Here is an 18,560-nt window from a genome sequence, read left to right as displayed (position 1 = left end):
ATTCTTTCCCAAATTGTCATATTTTGACCTGTCTGATGGTTCTCTAGAAGACTATCTTTCCAGGGTTTTCTTTTTAATCTAACTCAGAACTTGCCAAATACAAACAACCTTTTCCCTGAAAACATTTGTTTGAAGTGTGTGGAGGGATATATTAATAAGCTGCTGGGATGGTAAATGACAATTGGGTCAAACAATTGACTAACCAAAAATCTTAAAAGGAAAGATAGGAAACAAGATGTTCACAGGGGCTTTGAAAGGATCCCACACTTCAAGGAACCTAGAAGGCTGCTCATACATATAGGGCTATGCACATGACCTGGACTCTGAGCATGCTGAGGACATACATAAAAAGGCCTTATGATCTTACCTTGTGCTAATCTTGAGGCTTTTCACAAATAGGAAGTGAAAGCTAAGGCAAAGCTGCCAACTGCCTGGCTGAGTGTTGAAGGTGTGTTTTACCTCTTCACACAGAACCAATATGCCCAGAAGTACTTAGCAAAAACTGGGAGACTGATTCATCTGTGAATTTAAGAAAATCTCTGTCCATTCATTACCTAACCACCACACTAAGTGAGAAAAGACCTAAGGGAGTGCACAAAACTAATAATATAAATTTTACAGAATTAGTTCACAAAGTCTTTAAAGAAACAATAACTGCAATAAGTACTACAACAAACCTTGATGAGGGTGAGCAATGGATTTTCAGAGTTACCAAATATACAACTTTCAACAACAGAAAGAAAGAAGCACACAACAGAATAACAAATAAATACAACATACAAAAAATACGAGTCCCCAAAGAGATGAAAAAGGGCAGAAAGAACAGCTGAACACTTTCCAAATTTGAGAAGAAATATTAAAATACATATTCAAGAAGTTCAAGGTATCTCAAGTAGGATAAGCTCAAAGAGATCAACATTGGGAAAACATCATAGTCAAAGACATATTGAAAGACAAAGACAGAGTCTTAAAATCAAGAAGAGAAAAATAACATCACATGCAAGGAATCCTCAATAAAATGAATAGCTAACTGTTCATCAGAAAACATGGAGGCCAGCAGGCAGATGATGATGTATTCATAATGCTGAAATAGTATCAGCCAGGAATCCTATATCCAGCAAAATGATTCTTCAAAAATGAAGGAGAAATTAAGACATTCCCAAATAAACAAAAGCTTTGAGAGTTTATTAATAGTAGGCCTGTCTTATAAGAAATACTGAGAAATGAAATGAAAGGACACTAGGCAGTAATTCAGATCCACACAAATAATACACAACACCAATAAAGATAATGACATAGGTAAATATAAAACAATGAAAGATAGTATAAATGTCTTTCTGTTTGTAACCCTTTCTTTCTCATCTGACTTAAAAGACAGTTACAATAATCATAAAATTTTGCCACAGGAACATGGCAGTGAGGTAGGTAGCAGCTGAGCCCAGTTCTCCTTGTGCCCAGCTGGAACACCTAGCCAGTCTTCTGAGGAACAGAGTGAACAGCCAACAGAATTCCAGCTTGCATGAAGTTTGGTTGCAAAAAATTGCAGAGGACATTGAAATACAAAGAATGAGGAGATTGCTCTGGGATGGTAAGGTCCCTGAGATATGCATGGGGATGAAGGCATGCTGCAGGATACAGGGAGGAGAGTTACATCACTAGCTACCTCCCCTACCAGAGCAGGGGGGGCAATCCAGCACCCAGAGGGACCTGGATGCTGGAAGTCACTGGGGGGAATAGAGACAAAGTGGAAGACACACAGAGGCAGTACACATTCACTGGGACTGTGGATGCCAGCACCATAGAAATTGAGGTACCAGGTGACACCTGGAGAAGGGAGGAGTTGGGCCATGTTGGACCCTGACTCGGATAGTCTCTGGACTGGTTAGAAATTTGGGCTGTGTGAAAAGTCATGTGCTTGTTGAGAACAGTGGGCAGCTGCTTTGTAAGGAACTCTCCAGCAGCAGCTGGCTTGCCCCAAGGGTAATTTCAGCTGCATGCATCCAGAGACTGAGTAGCCAAGCAGAACTGCACACCTGGTTGGTCTCAGGTTCCTCACCTGAGATTAACTCACACTGTGTGCCCAGGGACTAAGTGGCTCATTTGAGGCTGGCAGTTCACAGAGGGCCTGGGCTGGAGGCCAGGAAACTGTGAATATTCAGACCAAGACCTTGTCCCCATCCCCTCAAAACCATAGGAAGGGAGAAAAGCAAAGCCCAGACACCCCCTTCCCGTGGCATCTAGGAATATGAGCAGAACTCACTGAACAGGTTTAAAAATAGCAGGAGGCTTTTTTTCCCTCTTTCTTTCATTTTAGATTCTCTTTTTCCCCCCTTTTTTTTTCTTCCCCCAAGTGAGACAATAACACCTGGAGTTACCAAGGGTCCAGAGACACATAGAAAAGAGAAGCACAAGACTAACTCCCAAAAGTGAAAAACTGAGACAAATGTCACTTTGCTATCCCATAGAACTGGCATTTTCTTCTTTATGTGTGTTATTATTATCTTTTCATTACTTTTACCACTTTTATTTTATTAGTATTTTTTATATTTCTCTTCTTTATGTTTAGTTTTCTTCATTTTATTTTTCTGTTTAATTTCATTGTTTAACTGGCTATCCTTATTCTCCTTTTACTGTACTTTAATTTTCCTTTTTTCATATCAACCATGTTCCAATAACATGCTACTCTTGATCATGCACTTTCCATTCTGGTTATCCAAATCATATATTTCTTGTCACATTATTGTTGTTCCAGTACAATTGTAAATAGCTGATGTTCCATACAATTGTACATACTACACAGCAACCCTCCATGATCTTAGCCCACTTCACTTTACTCCTGAGCATTATTATTGTTGTGGTTAACTCTATTCTCTCTCACACTATTCCTAATTTCTATCCTTTACTCTCACTACATCTTATCATCTAACCTTGCACAAACACTCTGTTTTCTGGATTCAGGTCACAATCCTTCTCCCCTCTGATGAGAGTCTTAAGTCTCTTTCACCTTTTATAAAAAGTGGCTAGTTGAATGCAATATCATAGTCAATGCTACACTTACCCAGAGAATCTGCTATCTCTTCTCTCCTTGCTGGGACTTTAAATCCCATAAAATACTCTCCTGTTGTCTTAATCCATTTTGCCTATACCCTGCCACTGACCACTTATAAGAATAGGTGGGAGCTGCAAACATGAGTATATCTGCTGAAGGATAGAAACCACCACCAAAAGGTAAGAACCCAAGTACAACAAGAAAGCCCACACAAAAAGAAAAAAGGGCAAACCTACAGTGTCCCGACAAGGAGATCAAAGAGACAATACCACTGAACCTTATAGAATTCCTTCCATAGAAGCTCACCCTACAAAGACACCTACCAAAACAAAACATCAGGAAGTGCAGAAACAAACAAAAAGAGTCATCTAAAATGGGGAGACAAAAAAAGAACATACAGTCAAAAGGAATGGAAGACTCCCCACTAAAAGAGCTAAATGAAATAGAGGTAACCAAACATTCAGGCACAGAATTCAAAATAATAGTTATAAAGATGCTCAAGGAACTCACAGACAACTACAAGGAACTGAATAAGAACTACAGCAGCATGAAAAAGGAAATAGAAACTATAAACAAAAAACAAGAAGAGATGAACAATAAAATCTCAGAAATAAAAAACACATTAGAAGGAATTACAAGCAGGCTGGATGAAGCAGAGGACTAGATCAGTGAGCAGGACAAGGCAGAAAAAAAATGCCAGAATTGAGCAAAAAAAGGAAAAGAGTCTCAGAAAGAATGAACAGGTAGTAATGGAGCTGCAAGACAACATTAAACATAATAATATCCATATAATAGGGATACCAGAAGGAGAAGAAGCAAGGGATAGAAAACCTGTTTGAAAAAGTAATGATGGAAAACATCCCTAACTTGATGAGAGAAAAAGTCACACAAATCCAGGAAACACAGAGAGTCCCATTCCAGAGGAACCCAAAAAGGCCCACTTCAAGACACATCAAAATTGAAATGGCAAACTTCCAAGACAAAGAGAAAAATCTTAAAGGCTTCAAGGGAGAAAAAGGAAGTAACATATAAGGGAGCCCCAATAAGACAAGCAGCTTACTTCTCAATGGAAATGCTCCAAACCAGAAGACAATGGCAAGAAATATTCCAAGTAATGAAAACCAGAGGACTGCAACCAAGGCTACTTTAGCTAGAAAGGCATTCAATTAAAATGGAAGGCCAAATAAGGAGCTTCCCAGGCAAAAGAAGCCTCAAAGAATACACCTCCACCAAACCAGCTCTGCAAGAGATGCTAAAGGGTTTGCTTTAAGAAAAGGAAGGAAAATAGTGAGAGAGAAGAATACAGGTACAAAAAAGTGGCAATGAATAAGTACCTAACGATAATAACCTTAAGTGTAAATGGATTAAATGCTCCAATTAAAAGACATAGAATAGCTGAATGGATAAGAAAGCTAGATGGACACATATGCTGCCTACAAGAGACTCACCTTAGAACAAAAGACATATGCAGACTGAAATTAAAGGGCTGGAAACAAATATTTCAAGCAAACAGACAGAAAAATGAGCTGGGGTAGCAATACTCATATCAGACAAAATAGACTTCAAAAAATGCCCATAAAGAGAGACCCAGAAGGTCATTTCATAATACTCAAAGGAAGAATCCATCAAGAACACATGAACATTGTAAATAGAAATGCACAGAAAAGGAGCACCCAAATACATAAAGAAAATCTTGGAGGACTTCAAGAAAGATATTGAAAGCAACACAATTATAGTAGGAAATTTCAATACCCCACTGTCAAAATTGGATAGAGCTTCCAAACAAAATACCAACAAAGATATTGTGGCATTAAACAGTGTCCTAGATCAAATGAACATAACTGATATACATAGAGCCTTTGATCCCAAAGAAGCAAAATACACATTCTTTTCAAATGCTCATTTCAAAGATAGAACATTTTCAAAGATAGACCACATGATAGGACACAAAACAAGCCTCAACAAATTTAAGAAAATTGAAATCATATCAAGCATTTTCTCTGACCAGAAGGGTCTAAAACGAGAAACCAACCTCAAGGAAAAAACTCAAAGATGCTCAAATTCATGGAGTCTGAATAGCATGGTATTAACCAATGAAGGGTCAAGAATGAGATCAAGACTTCAGGCCAAGATGGAGGCATAGGTAGACACACTGTGCCTCCTAGTACAACCAAAGTAAGGTCAGCAACAATTTAGAAACAAGATAACAACCAGATCTGACAGAACATTTAACTGTATGGAAGTCGGACAATGAAGGAGTTAAAATATACACATTCATCCAGGCCCCACATACAACATCACAACCCAGCAACTGAGTTGCCATGCCCTGGAGATCACCTAAGACTCCACCCCTCATACGTAACAGGCGCATCCAGATGAAAAAAAAAAGGCCCAAATGGAAGAACAAATCAAAGCCTCAGAGCCAATATTTTTAAGTGACTAAGAGATAGCCAACCTATCAGATGCACAGTTCAAAGCACTGGTGATCAGGATGCTCACAGAATTGGTTCAATTTGGTCATTAATTAGATGAAAAAATAAAGGCTATGATAAGGGAAATGAAGGAAAATGCACAGGGAACCAATAGTGATGGAATGAAACTGGGATTCAAATCAATAGAGTGGACCAGAAGGAAGAAAGAAACAACCAAACAGAAAAGAATGGAGAAATAAGAATTCAAAAAAATGAGGAGAGGCTTAGGAACCTCCAGGACATCTTTAAACATTCCAACATCCGAATTATAGGGGTACCAGAAGGGGAAGAGGAAGAGCAACAAGTGGAAAAGTTATTTGAGCAAATAATAAAGGAGAACTTCCCCAATCTGGCAAAGGAAATAGGCTTCCAGGAAGTCTAGGAAGCTCAGAAGTCTCAAAGAAGTTGGACCCAAGGAGGAACACACCAAGGCACATCATAATTACATTAGCCGAGGTAAAAATGAAGGAGAGAATTCTAGAAGCAGCAAGAGATAAGGGGACAGTTACCTAAAAAGGGGTTCCCATAAGACTGTCAGCCGATTTCTCAAAAGAGACCTTTCAGGCAAAAAGGGGCTGGAAAGAAGTATTCCAAGTCATGAAAGGCAAGGACCTACATCCAAGATTGCTCTATCCAGCAAAGCTTTCATTTAGAATGGAAGGGCAGATAAAGTGCTTCTCAGATAAGGTCAAGTTAAAGGAGTTCATCATCACCAAGCATTTATTTTATGAAATGTTAAAGGGACTTTTCTAAGAAGAAGAAGATAATAAACATGTATAGGAAAATGACAGCAAATTCACAATTATGAACAACTACACCTAAAACAAAAAACAAAAATGAACTAAGCAATCAACTAGAACGGGAAGAGAACCACAGAAATGGACATCACATGGAGGGTTAGGGGAGTGGGAGGAGGAGAGAGGGGGTAAAGGTACAGAGAATAAGTAGCAAAAATGGTAGGTAGAAAATAGACAGAAGGAGGGCAAAAATAGTATGAGAAATGTAGAAGCTAAAGAACTTATGACACATGGACATGAACTAAAGGGTGGGAATGTGGGTGGGAGAGTGTGTGCAGGGTGGAGGGGAGTGAAGGGGTAAAATTGGACAACTGTAATAGCATAATCAATAAAATATATTTAAAAAAGAATGTGATCAAGAAAAAAATCAAAAAGTTTCTGGAAACAAATGAAAATGAACTCACAACAACTCAAAACTTATGAGACACAGTAAAGGCAGTTCTGAAAGAGAAGTTCATAGTGATGCCGGCCTAATCTAAAAAAAAAAAATACAAACATTTTGAATAAACAACCTACCACTACCCCTACAAAAACTCAAAGAATGAAAATAGAGACATCCCAGAGCAAGTAGAAGAAAGGAAATAGCCAAGATGAGAGGAGAATTAAATGACATGGAGGCTAAAAATCACAATTCTAAGGATCAATAAATCCAGAAGCTGGTTCTTTGAAAAGACAAACAAAAACTACAAGTATTTAAACAGACTCACTAAGAAAAAAAAGAGGGAGGACACAAATAAATATGATCAGAAATGAAAGAGGAGAGATTATACCTGATACCACAGAAATGCAAAGGATTCAAAGAAATTACTATGAAGAACTATATGCCAAGAAATTTGAAAACCGAGGTGAAATGAACAAATTTCTAGAAAAATATAATCTTCCAATACTCAGTGAAGAAGAAGCAGAAAGCCCAAACAGACCAATAACAGCTGACAAAATTGAAGCAGTAATCAAAAAACTCCCAACACACAAAAGCCCTGGACCAGATGGTTTGACAGGAGAATTCTACAAAACGTTGAAGGAAGAGCTAACCCCTACCTGTCACAGACTATTCCAAAAAAATCCAAGAAGACGGAAGACTCCCAAACTCTTTTTATGAAGCCAGCATCATCCTAAACCCAAAGCCAGATAAAGACACAGCAAAGAAAGAGAACTTCAGGCCAATACTGCTGATGAACATAGACGCCAAAATCCTCAACAAAATATTGGCAAACCACATCCAGTAATACATTAAAAAGATCATACACCATGACCAAGTGGGATTCATCCCAGGGATGCAAGGGTGGTACAATATTTGAAAATCAGTAAATGTAATACATCATATGAACAAAAGGAAAAACAAATATCACATGATCATATTGATAGAGGCAGAAAAAGCATTTGATCAGCTACAGCATCCATTTATGATAAAAAAACACTCAGCTAAGTGGGAGTAGAGGGAGCATTTCTCAATATGACAGAGGCCATATATGAGAAACCTACAGCCAGCATCATACTCAATGGGGAAAAACTAAAAGCTTTCTCACTAAGATCAGGCACAAGACAAGGATGTCTGCTTTCACCACTCTATTCAACATAGTATTGGAAATCCTAGACACAGTGACCAGACAAAGAAGAGAAATAAAAGGCATTCAAAATGGAAAAGAGGAAACAAAACTGTTATTGTTTGCAGATGACTTGATAGTGTATGTAGAAAATCCTATAGACTGCACCAACAAACTGCTTGATCTAATAAGTGAATTTGGCAAAACAGTGGGATACAAAGTCAATATTCAGAAATCAAACACATTTTTGTATACCAACAATGAAATATCAGAAACAGAAATCAGGAAAAAAATCCCATTTGATATAACAACAAGAAAAATAAAATACTTAGGAATCAACCTAACCAAGGAGGTAAAAGACCTGCAGTCAGAAAACTACACAACACTGAAGAAAGAAATGAAGGAACACACAAATGGAAACATATACCATGCTCATGGTTTAGAACAATTAACATCATGAAAATGTCCTTATTACCCAAAGCAATTTATAGATTCATGCAATACCTATTAAAGTAGCAATGGATTATTTCACAGATATAGAACAAACATTTCAAAAATTCATATGGAAGCATAAATGACCCTGAAGAGCTGCAACAATTTTGAGAAAAACAACAAAGCAGGAGGGATCACAATACCTGATATCAAACTGTATTACAAGGCCACTGTAATCAAAACAGCCTGGTACCAGCATAAGAACAGACACATGGACCAATGGAAGAGAATAGAGCACCCAGAAATAAATCCACGTCTCTATGATCCAGTAATATTTGACAAAGTTGGCAGCAGCATAAAATGGGGCAAAAATAGCCTTTTCAACAAATAGTTTGGCAGACCTGGACAGCTACATGTAAAAGAATGAAACTTGATCACCAACTTACACCATCCACAAAAATAAATTCAAGGTAGATAAATGTTTGAATATGTCATGATATCATTAAAGTCCTTCAGGAGAACATAGGCAGGAAATCTCAGATATTCCACATAATATTTTCATTTATATGTCCCCTTGAGCAAGGGACATAAAGGAAAAAATAAACCAGTGGGATCTTATCAAAATAAAAAACTTCTGAATGGCTAAAGAAAACAGCATTAAAATGAAGAGAACCAACCACATGGGAAAACATATTTGTCACTGATACGTTAGACAAGGGTTAAATCTCCAAAATATATAAAGAAATCACATGACTCCACTCTAAGAAGACAAGCAACCCAATTAAAAAATGGGCAAAAGACTTGAACAGACACTTCTCCAAGGAGGACATACAAAGGGCCCAGAGACATATGAAAAGATAGTCAACATCACTAGATATCAGAGAGATGCAAATTAAAACCACATTGAGATACCACTTCACACTAGTGAGAAGGACCATCATAAACAAATCAACAAGCAACAAGTATTGGAGAGGTTGTGGAGAAAAGGGAACCCTAGTGCACTGTTGGTGGGATTGCAGACTGGTGCAACCACTGTGGAATACTGTTTGGAATTTCCTCAGAAAACTAAAAATGGATCTGCCTTTTGACCTGGCAATTCCACTGCTGGGACTACATGCTAAGAACACTAAAACACCAATCCACAAGAGCCTATGCACCCCAATGTTTATAGCAGCACAATTTACAATAGCCAAGTGCTGGAATCAACCTAGGTGCCCATCAGTAAATGAATGGATCAAAAAACTATGGTACATTTACAAAATGGAATTCTACTCAGCAGAAAGAAAAAAGGAGCTCCTACACTTTGCAACAGAATGGACTGAACTGGAGAGTGTTATGCTAAGTGAAATTAGCCAGACAATGAAAGACAAATACCATATGATCTCACCTTTCACTAGAAACTAATCAACAAAATGAACATGCGAGCAAAATACAACCAAAGATATTGAAATTGAGAACAGACTGAAAATGAACAGAGGGGATAGGGGAGGGGATAATGGTGCAAAAGGGTGAAGGGTTTACAGGAACAATTATAAAGGACACATGGACAATAACAAGTGGGGGATGGAAACAGGGAAAGCAGGTGGGAAGACCTGGGGTGGTAGGGAGGCTAGGAGGAAAAGGCTGAAAACTGTACTTGAACAACAATAAAGAAATTAAATTAAAAAAATCTTTTGATGAGTTTATGCTATATAAAGATATAATTATTTGTATGACAATAATACTACAAAGGGGAGGGGAAGGGATGGAGTAATAGAAAAGTTTTGTATTCTGTTGAAATTAAAGTGATATTAATCTGCAGTACCTTGTTATAAATTAAGATGGTACTTGTAATCCTCAGGACAACCTGCAGATTACTATACTAGAAAATATCTAACACAAAATAAGATAATAATAGAATAATAGTGGCATAAAAATATATAAGGTATATAGACAACAAATAGAATGGCAGCTATAATACTACCTTATCAGCAATACATTAAATGTAAGTGAATTAAATACTCCAATTAGAAAAAAAGCAGATATTGACAGATGAATAACAAACATCAGTCAACTGTATGACATCTACAGTGGACACACTTTAGAATCAAAGATAGAACTATATTGAAAGTAAAAAAAGAAAAAATGTGCTACTCAAACCTCAATTAAAAGAGATTTGGAGTAGCTATAGTAATAGTAGACAAAATACACATTATGATAAAAATTGTTACTAGAAACAAAGACGTACATATTATAATCATAAAATGGTCAATCTATAAGGTATAACAAAAAATAAACATATCTGCACAAAGTGATGGAGCCACCACAAACATAAAGCAGAAATTGACAGAATTAAAGGGAAAATAGTTCAATAATAGTACCTCAAGGTTGGAATATCCCACTTTCAATAGTAGAATAAGTAGATAAAGATCAAAAAGGAAACAGAGAACTTTAACAAAACTATAATTCAAATAAACCTAGCAGATATATATAGAACATTCCACCCAATATTTTTCTCAGGTACACATAAAATATTCTCCATAATAATCATATGTTTGGCAATAAACAAGCCTCAATAAAGTTCAAAGTATTGAAATTATATAAAAATAGTCTGTTTCAAAGGAATAAAGTTAGAAATGAACAGCAGGAAAAAATGGGAAATTTACAAGTAGGTGGAAATTAAACAACACATTCCTAAATAACCAATGAGTCAAAGAAGAAATCACAAGGGAAACTAGAAAGTACTTTGAAATGAACAAAATGAAAACACAGTATACCAAAACTTTATGCAGAAGCAGTGTTTCACTGAAAATATGTAGCCTAAGTGCTTCCTATACTAAAAGTTCTCAAATTGATAACTTAAACTCTTTCCTAAGAAACTACAAAGACCAAATTACACCAAAGCAAGTAGAAAAAAAAGGGAATAATAAAGATTAGAATGGAAATAAATGAATACAGGCTAGAAAATATCGAAAAAGGCAATCATGTGTATTTAGTCTTTCAACTGCTCTGGTATATAAAGAGTCTTGGGCCTGGAATATTACCTAACCAAGAGACAGTCCTCACAGTTTGTGCTGGGCTATTTGCCTTGTGTGAGAACATCTTTTCCCATTTCAAACTTAATGCATGCTCTTTTGTTTTATTTAAACTCATGCATCCATGACCTTCAAGCATGCCTCCAGATTTCTATATTCCAGAACCCAGACAGAGGGTTGGAATCTTTCCACTGCATCATGAAGTGGGGTGTGTGCAGCTACCTGCCCACATCAATGGCAAAGTGAATCCACTGGCCATGAAAGGACTGACACATTGCAAAGGGTGAGGTCTTGGGCACTGTCCCTTCTCTCTTGCTGAAAATAAACCCCATACCACTTGAGCCTGTTGTGTCTGCTGTCTGTTCTCAATGACTTCAAATCATGCACTGATCTCTTTGCTGGCTAGCACTTTCCTACCTTTTAACCTTGGCCAAACAGCCTGGTCTCCCAATGAACAATGAAACAGAAAATCAATACAGAAAAAAGAAGTTGATTCCTTAATAAGTAACAAATTTGACAAAACTTGAGCTAGGCTAGCCAAGAAAGAATGAGAAAAAATTCAAATTACTAAAATTAGGATGACAAAGGAGATAATGCTAATCTTATACAAAAAAAAAAACCCCAACCTATAAGGGAATACTATAAAAATTTATATGCCAATAAATTAGATCATTTAGGGGAAATGGATAAATTTCCCCTGAAATAATACTAAATCTACTGAAACTGACTCAAGAAGAATGAGAAAATCTTAACAGACACATAGCAAATAAAGAAAATGAATTAGCAACCAGAACAATTTTCACTAAAGTCCAGGACCAGATGGCTTCACTGGTGAATGCTAACAAATATTTAAAGCAGAATTAATACTAATCCTTCACAAATTATTCAAAAAAACAGAAGAGAAAAAACAATACTTCCCAATTTATTCTATGAGATCAGGGTTATTACCCTAATAATAAAATCAGACAAAGATAACACAAGAAAAGAAAACTAAAGACCAATACTCTTTGTAAATATGGACAAAAATACTGGACAAAATATCAGCAAAACACATCTTTTTCATGATAAAGCCCTCAACAAAGAATAAAAGAATTTTCTCAACAAACATAGAATGAACCCAATTAGAAGAGTTTGATGCTTAAGAAATTATTGAAAGAAAATATATGCTTATAATTATCTATAAGGTGCACTATGGGTGACATATTTTCCTATAGAATTTTAGAATGTTTTCAAATATACCAGTATCAGTAACATATTTAAAAATAAATGCTACTAAAATCTCAGAATTTTTCTTCTTATGTTGAATCACCAGCATGCTCTTGGGCAGCCCTATATAACATGACTCTGAACTAGAGAAACTGTTGTGTACTAACTAGACTATTGCTGGATGAGTTTCAGTCCATGCCTCAGACCTTTTACTTTTATTGATCAAGCTGACCTCTGGGCCAGCTAGTTCAGGCCTATTTTAGACACTCCTGAGACTAATTCCTGAGTTATGGAAGGAGCATCACACTGTCTAACTCACCCTCATCATTTTCTGGCTAGGTTAAAAAGCCTTTCCTGTTGTGGTTATTGCTTTCTTTTCCCAAGGCTGGTAAATATCAGAGATCTTCCACACCAGTGCCTGAGGGTTGTGTTTTTCCCGAATGGGGGTTTTAGTCTTCGGTGTTAGTATGCAGCTACATGGCTGCTTGAAAAATAAATCTGAGTGATAGTTCTGTAAAATTGAGAGACGTAAATTACATTGAAAACTTACCTACTTATCAAATCCCTCGCTTATATAAATCCTATTATTTTTTATCAAAAGGAAGGAGATAAAGTTCATAATTTGACCACTGTCTCCTCTCCATTCTCCTTCCTATACATTTGGATTTCCTCTGCCAGCCATAGGAAGTTATCTCAGCCAGCCCGGCTCCCCACCGCCATCCCAGGGAAGATCATCCTGATTTCCACCACACCAGGTTGAGTCTCTCGGTGGCATATCCAATCCCTTGGTGCTGTGGGTACACCAGGTTTTGTGGGTCCTGAAATTATGAATCATGGGGGGCTTATTAACAAAACATAACTGAAGGTATAAATATAAAATTATGTGTAAGAATGAAAACATTTTTATAATAGGAAATATATATTAAATACCACAACCATTGCAAAAGCCGGAAAAATAGCATAACAGTTTTATTAACTGCCTGATACTCTGCCAAAATGCTTTTTGCCTACAATTTTAATTTCAGTCCCTTTGCTTGCCTCTTTAACACCTAGCATTTTTATAATAATGTTATCTAAAGAGCAAAAAGTACCATTCTTCCACTAACATATTTGATCAAAATTTGTTTTTGTGTTTGACAGTTGGGATGCATAAAATGTGGAACTTCACATGCAGATATAGAACTGCTATTGATTTATATCCTCAAACACAGAAATTCTGATTAATTTGATTTCATGTAAGTCAGATAAGGGCAAATAACTTATGATACATTTATTTCAACTATTCCTTGATTACAATTTTTCAATCTGATTACCGAGAGTTTTCTGGAAAACAGCTTCTGGTTTCCTATATTTCAGCTTCTAGTATTGGACACTGTAGGGTGACATGCTATCGTCATTCTGACCTGTGTCTTCTATCCTCTTCTCCCGCACTAAATGTGCCCACCTGTGTGCAGTTGGAATATTCCTGGACTATCTCACACTATATTAGTTTCCTATGTCTGCTGTAACAAATTACCACAAATTTGGTGGCTTAAAACAGTAAACACTTAATCTCTTACAGTTCTGGAGGTCATAAATCTGAAACTGGTTTTACTGAGCCATGTCAAGTTGTCAGCAAGGCCACAAACCCTCCAGAGGTCCTAAGAAATATCTATTTCTTGTTTTTCCTGCCATCCTTGCATTCTGTGGATTGTGGCTTCCCCTTCCATTTTGAAAGTCAGCAGCTCAGCATCTTGCTACAGTGGTCATATTGCCTTCATTTTCCATGTCAATTCTCCTTGTAATGGCAGTTAAAGTCCACTTGGATAATCCAAGACAACCTCCCCAACTCAAGTTCCTTAGCTTAGTCACATTTGCAGAATCTGTTTTTCCATGGAATGTCATATTGGTAAGTCCCAGGAATTAGTATCTGGATACCTTTGAGACCATTATTTATCTTACTATACTCTACTTCCCTGAGAGTCTCAGAAATAACTACTTTGCATGGAAATAACTGCAAACCATACATATGTGAGTATATCTCTCACGAAGTTCAAACTAATGCCATATCACCTTATTTTCTCCTTTGCTGGACCTCTGAAATGCTTACAGCTATTCAACATTATCTAGAAAAAGAGGGAATGTGATATAGAGAAATCAAAGTAGAAAAGACAGCTATCTACACAAACTGCAGTTAAAATATTTCATTTCTGCAACTTAAACAAAAAGAAAGCAATCTTCAACACTGTATTACAACCCATCTCAGTACTTTGGAAGCTTAAATTGTATTAACCTCAAGGTAAATTCTCCTCTGCTTCTTCTACACTTCAATCAATACATTATTTTGTAGTTATCTATTTACTAATCTGTCCCACAAACACTCTAAGTTCCTGGAGTTTGGGAATCATCAATATGTGCCTGGCATATACTCAAAGTTACTTAGTAAGCAAGTAAACTAAATGAGTGGAAACAGCAGCACTTTAGATTTGAACCTGAATTGGAAGTTTAGAGCTCCTGCAGAACTTTGGAAAACTTAAACTTTCCAAGCTTCACCATAGCTTTGTTAAAAAACAAAGCATTGTTAAATCTGCAGCATTGGCCCCGGCTGGTGTGGCTCAGTGAATGAGTGCCAGCCTGCAGACCAAGAGGTTACTGGTTTGATTCCCTGTAAGGGCAAATGCCTGCCTGGGCTGGGGGCTAGGTTCCCCCTTGGGGGCATGCGAGTGGCAACCAACTGATATTTCTCTCACACATTGACATGTCCCTCTCTCTCTCCCTCCCTTCACCTCTCTCTGGAAATAAATAAATATTGTTTAAAATATGCAGCATTGTTAAAAATACCTACTAGCTAGGACCACTGGATGATTAAAATGAGATAATGCATAAAAAAAGAAAGTTTCTTCCACCAAAAAAATCAATGCTCAAATTAAGCATATAAATTCTGCAAGGCCATTTCTTTCTTCTCCCTCCCCCCCCCTCTCTCTTTACAAGATGATTTAAATTGTCTTAAATATACAGAAGATTAGAACCTCAAAGAACTTTAGAAATCTTTCAGGTCCCAATTTACTTTTTATCTGTAAAGTGGGAATAATAGATTCTACTTGCTTAGATATTTTCTGTGAAGATTAATTTGGGTAATCTCATAAAGCACTTGGGAGATTATTTAGCAAGATAAATACTAGGTATTTATTCACATTGCTACGATACTACAAGGTAAGAATTGTCTGCCTTTATGGACAAAGTTATATGGAGATGCAAAAACATTAGGTAACTAGTTCAAGGCTATACAAATAGTCAGTGGTAAAGCCAGGATTTAACCCCGTCTCTGTCATATAAGATTGTAGACTTAAACTAGTTAAAAAAAAACTCTGTTGAGAAATAGAGACCCAAAGAGGGTTTCCAAATACATGAGTTTCATGACAAAAGAGATATTTAAGGTATGGTCAGATTAAAGTAAGTAATATTTTTAATATGAGGTTATAAGGTAATTATTTTAATTTTTAAATTGTTTATAGTTATGCATTAGGTATTTTTATTCATTCAAGGATTTATTTTATTTTAAAGAACAACACTAGAAATAGACAGGATTGAAGGGCTATGTGGAGAACTTTTTGACTGCCTGGATAGAAGGGATGAAAATGATAAACTTATACTTGGGGCCTATGTAACAAGAATGATTCTATAGCTACCAGACACAGGAAAGAATAGCTTAGAAGCTAGGTGAAGGTAGGGGTGAGGAACAAGATAAATTCAGTTAATATTAGGGAACTAAAAATATAGTAAAAGTCTAGTTCATGGGTATTGGAGTCAGAGATTTCCAAATCAATGTAGCATGACAGAACAGTTGAAACCATGTTTGTGACAGGGTTTTTTTTTAGACCACAGGCAATTCAGGTAGTGGAGCAGCACAGAAATGGTAAGAATGTCTCTACTTTAAGCCCTCACCAGCTTAAAGTGACTTGTAGTTCATGAGTCCCCTATACCAAATGCCAGCTTGCTGTGTTTTAGGATGGGCTGCTGAAGGGGATGGTCATGCCAGCCATCAGCATTGCATATCACTAGTCACTACAATCCACTATGCCCATTGGAGCACCAAGCCTAACATGTTACTGTAGCAACACTGCTTCTCACTGCCTGCTGTGGCCATAGCAGGTCTCCCTCTCTCTGCCCCTTCCCCTACTCAGTTCCCTCTGTGCCTGGACATGAAGCGGCCCATCGCTGTTCACATTTAGTGATTGTTCATAGTATTGCTGTTGCTGCTACAAATAACCACTGATCAGTTCTTAGAACCACAAATGGATAGTGGCACTAATTCAAATTACTTTGGTTTTCTGTAGTGAGACAAAAGTTCCTTCTTGTCAGATGCTGGCAGCTCAGATTGGGCCATCTTCACTGTACCCTAGCAAGCTCTTGCCTGTACCAAAAGAAATGAAATGGCTTATTTCAGACCCTACCTCCTTCCCTTTACTCACATCTCTGGCAATATCATTTTGGTTAATTGTATTCACCAGAGATACAAATACTCTGCTTTTATGTGTTCTTTCTAGATGCTTATTGAATGAAGGGAGTAAGAAAGACAGAAGGCCAGAAAATGGATCTCAAATAAACCCACAGTTATAAAGACAAAGAAGAGAGGAGAAATTTAACTTTCTATTAAATTCAAATTAAGCTTTATGTTATTTGTATGCTCCATTGGATGATAACATCCCTCCCTGGAAAAAGCATTTTTTCACTGAACACAGGCACCTCCAGTGCACCAGGACATTTTTTCACTGAACACAGGCACCTCCAGTGCATCAGAGCCTATTGCCATTCTTGGCCAATTCTTCCCCCACTTTACCATGACTTAAAACCATCCTTTCCATTGCTGTCACTTGCCAATACTGAGGTCACAGCAACACATTCCTCAAGGACTTTTTAAAATATATTTTGAAACTACTATTTTACAGTAATCTTTTTATCTCCACAACTTCAGTGTTGACATGGAGACCTCTCCATTATCCTGACCTCAAAGCTTTTCTATCTTATTAACTTTATGACTTCATACATTTCATTTCACATTTCTTTCTATTCCCATTGTTGTTTTAGCTCAAATTTCTTGAAAAACAATAGAGCCAGAGGCACAAATATATGTGCTAGCATGTAAATAGGGTGTGCAAATCCAGAAAATCAGAAGTGAGCACAAAGCTGAGGCAGGAAAAGAATATAGTAAACATAAAAAGGTAAAGGATTAAGCTGGCATTCATTACTTGGTCTCAGGTGCACCTGATTCTGGAACTCACAGAATCTCATTCTGTAAAGCCACGTAAATTGTACTTAACAAGGTCCAACCAGGAAGGAGAAGAAATTCTTTGCAAACTTTCATCTTCCATTAGTCAAATGTTAATTTTAAGGAATGTTAACTTACTTAAACTTCCAGGTTCCATTTGTGCAGGCAGCAAACAGGTCCTAAAACAATAAACACTTCATGTTAGAAAGAGCTCAGACAGGAAGCAAAGAGACACAGAATGGGCAGGGGTCATGGTCCATGCAGTTGATCATTGCAGTGGTGACTGGGACAGAACCAGTAACCAAGATCTTTCATGTATCCCATGTACTGAGCAAAGTACATGTACAGATGTAAACAAAATAAAACCAGAGACTAAAGCTTACCATGACAAACACAGGCTCTAAAGGCTCAGCCTCAGAGCCTTTAAGGAATTGAAACTCTGCTCTGTCTCCACATTCTCCTCTGGCTCTGGCCTTCCCTTTTGCTCATATCATTATAAGAGTAAAATAATCTTCCTGACCAATGTTTCTGAAAAATTTCCTAAAGAAAAAATAAAATGACACAATACAGTAACTTTGTGAATGTCTTTCATAGCAGAAATCAAGGTTAGAGTTAGGAGGCTACAACTTCATATCAAAACAGACTCCAGTTCATTACTAGGGCTTTAAACTGCCTTCAAAGTAAGCTGTCATCAGGGGCTTGCATCGTGACATCATCAACATCAACATCATTATTTCAAAAAGCCTGGTTTCAGGGATACAACCTACTTGACAATGCAATTAATGTGCATTCACAGTAA

General features: G+C 37.1%; 1 long non-coding RNA gene across 1 annotated transcript in view; it reads right to left on the bottom strand.

Annotated features, from left to right (window-relative positions):
- LOC123822865 overlaps positions 1 to 17,990 on the bottom strand; it is a 29,670-nt gene extending 11,680 nt beyond the window's left edge. The window contains exon 1 of the long non-coding RNA XR_006786439.1: positions 17,900 to 17,990. This is a non-coding gene — a long non-coding RNA (uncharacterized LOC123822865). The remainder of the gene's footprint in view (positions 1 to 17,899) is intronic.
- Between the last annotated feature and the right edge of the window lie 570 nt (positions 17,991 to 18,560).

This window comes from Phyllostomus hastatus, unplaced genomic scaffold (assembly GCF_019186645.2).
Source record: "Phyllostomus hastatus isolate PE091 unplaced genomic scaffold, TTU_PhHast_1.1 phas_contig_449, whole genome shotgun sequence".
Taxonomy (NCBI): Eukaryota; Metazoa; Chordata; class Mammalia; order Chiroptera; family Phyllostomidae; genus Phyllostomus; species Phyllostomus hastatus.
The sequence above is the reverse complement of the archived record's forward strand: the minus strand, read 5'-3'. Positions and strand labels throughout refer to the sequence as shown.